General features: G+C 35.6%; 1 long non-coding RNA gene across 2 annotated transcripts; it reads left to right on the forward strand.

Annotated features, from left to right (window-relative positions):
- The first annotated feature begins 4,153 nt into the window (after positions 1-4,153).
- Positions 4,154-5,153, forward strand: LOC125205307. 2 transcript variants are annotated; one of them, XR_007173738.1, is made up of 4 exons: positions 4,154-4,239; positions 4,715-4,818; positions 4,918-4,937; positions 5,030-5,153. It is a non-coding gene; the product is annotated as an uncharacterized LOC125205307 (long non-coding RNA). The 2 variants fall into 2 exon arrangements; XR_007173737.1 differs by having other exon boundaries at positions 4,918-5,153.
- The last annotated feature ends 810 nt before the right edge of the window (positions 5,154-5,963 follow it).

Here is a 5,963-nt window from a genome sequence, read left to right on the forward strand (position 1 = left end):
TCTTTGTCAGAACACGTGCTCATAAGCGAGCAAGCACTAGAGGAAGTATCATATCATTCGAGATATAGTGCGGAGAGAGGAGACATACAAGTGGTCAAGATTGAGTCGAGAGAACAACACTGGCAGATCCTTTCACGAAGGCATTAGCGGTAAAGCCGTATGAAAGCCATGTTGAAGGAATGGGAGTTCGACTAATTCAAGACCTCAATCCGCTTTCAGTATAAGTGGGAGATTTAGACGTTAGCACATTTTTTGTATACTCGAAAGTGTTTTGAGTATAAGTGGGAGATTGTTAGAGTTTGTATACTAGAAATCACGTTTCGAGGTAACACGGTCAGTTCTAAACAAAGAAAAGATGAATTTCACAACTAGATGGAATTTGACTATCCATCGAGAAAGGTTACAATGTCGATCCGCATATTTCTAAGCCTTTGAAATAAGATGACATTGGTGTGGTATATGAGCGAACGGATCTAACGACAAGACTTGCCTTAGGCTATCTCGAAAGGCGAGGTCTTGATAAATATTTGTTTCTTAATCAATGTAGGTTAGCATTGAGCATACGGTATTGATTATGCACTACTTTGACTTATCAAATGGTGCGGGTTTTCGTAACCAAATTATCGATATATTGGGTAGTGGTGATCGATACCTAGCGGTGCTAGGATTGCTATTATATTGAATGCGTCGAGCTGAGTCTCGTTTGATAATGTCCTCAAGAGGAGCCGAAACAAGGTTTTATTATTGGAACCTAGCTAGTTGGAGTGTGATTACTCTATGAATAATAAATAAGCGTTTCATGCTAAGTCCACTCTTGGAATTAATAGAAGTTAATTAATTAAGTCAATATGAGACATTAATTAATTAATGGACATTTTAATCTTAAGCAGGGAAATGAAAGTTAAGCGGAAACCGGATTACTTGTAATTTCGGATTTGGATGGGGAGAGTTCAATATTACTTACTAGTGATTGTCTCGTAATATTCAATTATAACTTATAGGACCCTATTACCATTTATAGTAGAAGTGAACCGGGACTCTTATTCGCGGGAGGACTAAAATGGAAAAACGAGACTCCTATTCCCGGATGGAGGGAATAATTTTTAAAGTGTGAGTGAATCTAAATAGGTTTATCAATAATTATTCTAGCCATTTTAATTGGAAATTTCGACCACCACCATTTGTTGGAAAGGAATTCTATTTTCTTGAATTTAATTAAATATTTGTCCAAATTAAATCCAAACCAAATTATCCCTATCTTCTTTCCCCTTGAGAATTTCGAATTCTCCTATTAAATAGAAGAATGAATTATTTTGTGGATTTAATTGATTCCTTGTTTAACTCTTTCCATGAATTTAAATTCAATTTAATCCTAGCAAATCTTACTATATCTAAATAAATCTTTCCATATCTATTTAAATTAGGAATCAAATTAAATCTTTGTTGGAGAAGCATAAAAATCGCCCCCTCCCTCTTAATGGTAGGATTTATTATTTTCTTCCATTTTATGGTATACTTCTCTCCAAGAAAATTTAAATTAAATCCCACACCTTTTTTATAGGCAAAAGTCGCCTATTTTTACTCTCTCAACTTCACGCTATTTTCTCTTCTTCCTCTAATCCCACAATATTTAATTGTGGAATCAAATCTTGGAGGTTCTATTTATTTGGAAAATCAAAATCTTGGAGATATCAATATATATATGACACAAAAGAAAAACCTTACCCTAGCCCCCACATCCCACGTTCCTCTCCTTCACGCCCACTCTCTCTCCCACTCTCTCAATTTATCTTCCATTCATCTTCAAGAATTCTTCATCTATTGCATAGAATTGAAGTTGAAAACTCAAGAATCGTTGAAGAACCAAAGCTAATATTTGTTCTATCTTTCGATTTCTTCAAGAAAAGGTACTTTTGACCCACCTTTTCATGTCTAATCAATTAGTCAATAATGTTGAAACCCTCATGCATGTAGATCGAGCGAAAAGATAATTTAATTGATGAATAGAAAGTATGTGTGCATGCGTGTGTGTCGATGTGTGTGTGTGCATGTGTTGTGTGTAAGTGTGCGCACGTTTGGGGCATGACTATGGATTTCTTATAGATCTGAAGTTGAAAGTATGAATATGTATGTGTGAAAGCATGATGAATAAATTAATATGGTGAGCATGCCTTGGTTGTAAGTGTAGATAAAGCGAGTGAGTGGTGAAAGGAACGTTCAGGGCATGCATGATTTTTAGGTTGGGTGTTGAGACTGATTGTTGATATATGTGTTATCTAAAGGTGATATCTCGCACGCGAAACGTGACACCGAAGGGAAGAAAATACTTGTGAATTAAGCAGTTGAGGTGGACTTTCTTTTAAACAAGGACAATGTCCTAAATATTTTATCGATGGAAATGAAACTATATTTATCATGTTGTGTTTTGATTTTAACGTGCCTATCTGATGTGGCTTTGGCCATCATTATTTAAATCAAATTCGGGTCCTCGTAGGGCCGCAAACCCTACTTGGATTAGTGTACACCTATGGTAGACCGTGTGCCAGCGTACGAGTTGGCGAGTCTAGTGACCTGGTTTGTGGCCACATTCCATGTCATGTTTGTGGCCACATTCCATGTCACTCGCTCCAAGGGGATGATAGGGTTAGATGAGTCGCGTGATGGGTGGCTCACACTCGCGCTAAGGGGGTGGTAGGGTGTGGATGAGTCTTGTGATTCCCGCGTGATGCACTACTAGATAAATTGTCTGTCGCTACATTTTCTTTACCACACTTTATTAAAGATGCCACCACAAATACCCTCACAATGCATTAGCCTTCTATGCATTGATATTGAATACTAATACCACAGTTAAAAATAAATGTAATAAAGACTTTAGCTTAATGGAACTTTTGTTAAGTTCCATAAGTTTCACCCAAAATTAATATGAGCGGCAAACCCAAACACAAGTACAAAAAAATACTCCATAAAATAAAATTCCCTCTTTTGAGAGGTGAAATGTCCCGCTCGATTCCAGCAAACATGGAAATACAGATCTCGTATTTCACCTCTGTCAATCTATGTGCTTCTCCTCAATCCCATTCACAAAGATAAACCATCAATTCTGTTGATTTTTTACCCATTCTAAAAATCAATTCGATATGCGATGGGTGGTTAAAAGAAGACGAGGAAGCGGTCTGCCCCACCGTTTGGATTTTCCAATATCGTTCAGGGTAAACTTCCAGAGTTCAACTCAAATTTTTTCTATAAATGTGTCGATGTTAATTCTCAGTGAGCGATTATTGATAGAGAGAAATAGGGCTTTTTGTGATTTTATCTAGCTATATTTATTCTGATTCATCGTATTTTTGTATAATTGATTTTGAGTTATTGCAAACTTTTGTGTAAAATTGATGATATTTACCACTTGCATTTGGTTCATAAATATTGGGCGCCTAAATTTGTGACAAACTAATTGTTGACTGCAATTTCCTCGGTTGCCCAATTTTTGTTTTATGATCTGTTGATGGGTCTAATCATGTAAATTTTAATGAGTGTAATCGTGAGTGTTATCTTAATTGTTGGAAAATTGTAATGCCAAACTTTAGTGTCACATGTGCTAAGTGCCTGATTGTACAAGTGCTTATGTGAATAAAATCGAGGTGGGTGGAACTCTTAATGAAGTTGTTGTGATGATTCCCAATACTCTATCATCATATGAGCCTAAGGCAAGGGGTTCTTCATTTCATGTTAGATGCTTATAATAACTCAACTTGATATTTTCTTATGTGTTGGTCCTTGGCAGATTTAGCAATCTTGAAGAATCCAACATTGTCAATCCTCACATGAATGACCAGAGGCAACTCCACAACACTAATGTTACACCTCACTCTCTACTCTATTTACAAAGTATAGATGCATGCCTTGATATCTTGCTTTTAATATTTGTTTACCTAGCAGTTATGCATAATCTTGTCCTGATTCATACCAATTTAAAACCAGAAAATATTTCAGGTAATTGTAGGGATTGGAACAAGGTTAACGTTGATATATTAGGGGAATCAGAGTATAGGCAGACAGGCTAGTGGTTTTCAATGTAATGGTTGATTCAATATAATTTTCCATCTAGAGATAAGCACGATGCAGTTGAGAATCATTATTGCAAACTTATTTTTCCAGGGTACTGAACTTCCTGCATAGAAAGGAAAGAGTTCAATATCATTGGCAGCTTGTACGACATGGCATGGAGAACTAACTTAGGTAAGATTTCCAGCTCCTACGATTATTGCATATAATGTCAGAGGCAGGTTTATGTTTGTAGTATTAAGATGAGAGTGTTTCTTCTCATGGAATATCACTCTAGGATATGAACTTGAATGCTTGTAATTTCATCTTGTTGTTATATGGTGAAGTTAGGCTATGTAATAAGAATGAAATAATGATAGGGTGTGAGTGGTGATTGCATGAAGAAAGATTTCCTTAGTTAACATTGAGTACAGATGAGAGAACAAAGCTAAGAAGTGAAGTATGTGATTTGTTCCTTTTGTGAAGTGTGTTTACATTTAAGGGAATGATATTAGGTTAACATGTATATATTGGGGAGTCAGAATTTAATAAGTTAATGAAGTTGATGAATTAGTTGATTTCAGTTACTTCGGTATAATGGTCATATAGAGATAAGCATGTTGTAGTTGAGAATCACCATTGCATCCTTGTTGTAACATTTTTTTTCCAGAGTGATGAACTTACTGCACAGAAGGAAATAGAGCAACAATATTGACAACTTGTGGGACATTCACTGCAGAACTGAGTTGTTTTTCTAGGATTCTCGCATTGAAGGTACGAGAGCTGGTTTATGTTGTAATGTCAGGAAGATGGTTATTCTCATGGGAATTCTATATTTAACCAAAGTTACTATTGTGTCTGTGACTGTTACAGGAGGGGAGAACACAAACTTGGTATTTTGTGCCCATTCATATTTGTTTCACATATACTTGGAATACTACTATTTAGAGTGCTCATATTTTTTTTGTGCTCTTTGGACATGTAGAAGAGGATCAAAACTCACTCTCTAAAGAGATAAGCAATGTATCAACAAATATTTTGAGCACTTCGGATAGATTGGGATGTTGCAATTTTTAGTAATAGTATTGTTTGTGTTTTAGTAGAAGCAAATAGGCACTTGGATTTTTGTATTTTCTAATTTGATTTTTATTCGAATGAGTTGTATAAGAATTTTTTGTTGAATGATTAATAGTTTCATATGATTTTTGTACGTTGGAAGTTCTTAATTATACATATTAAAGAAAAATGTAAAGTTTAAGTATTTAATGGATGTAAATATACTTTATAGAAATTCGTAGGTGGAAATATAAATTAAATAAAGTAACAGGAAAAATTTGTAATTTCAAATATTTATAGGATTATTTTGTAAGTTTTCAGCGTAGAACATTAGTGTAGTTTAGACTAGTATTGCATGACGCTACCTATTGCCATTACACACTATTTCTCAGGAAAGATTGAAGTGCAGTTTTAGGTGTCATAAAAGGTGGATTTTCTAGTAGTGATGGGTGGCTTCCCCATACGCGGCATCCATCCAATGATCGTAATAGTCAGTGACTTAGGTTATAAGGAAAGTCTTCCCATCCCACTCGTATTCTCTGTAGCTCTCAACTGAGAAGTTCTTGTTTCTGGCGTAACGATTACGCATCGGATCATAATTCCGTTAGACCATCTACACAAAAGGAAAACTCAAAATCATCGCAAGGGTAGAACGAAACAATGAGGGTACGAGGTTTCAAAAGATGCTGAGAACATGATGCAGATGGATATATATATCAAAAGATGGGAGTATGGAGGTAGTATCTTGTCAAGAATAAAAAGAAATTTGTTTCCAAGGTAAATGGTTCGTGCATTTTCATGTTTTGTCGAATCACAGTACGTCGACTTCCCCTTAGGTTACTGGCCTTGTTCTAGGCATTTTG

This window comes from Salvia hispanica, chromosome 1, assembly GCF_023119035.1.
Source record: "Salvia hispanica cultivar TCC Black 2014 chromosome 1, UniMelb_Shisp_WGS_1.0, whole genome shotgun sequence".
Taxonomy (NCBI): Eukaryota; Viridiplantae; Streptophyta; class Magnoliopsida; order Lamiales; family Lamiaceae; genus Salvia; species Salvia hispanica.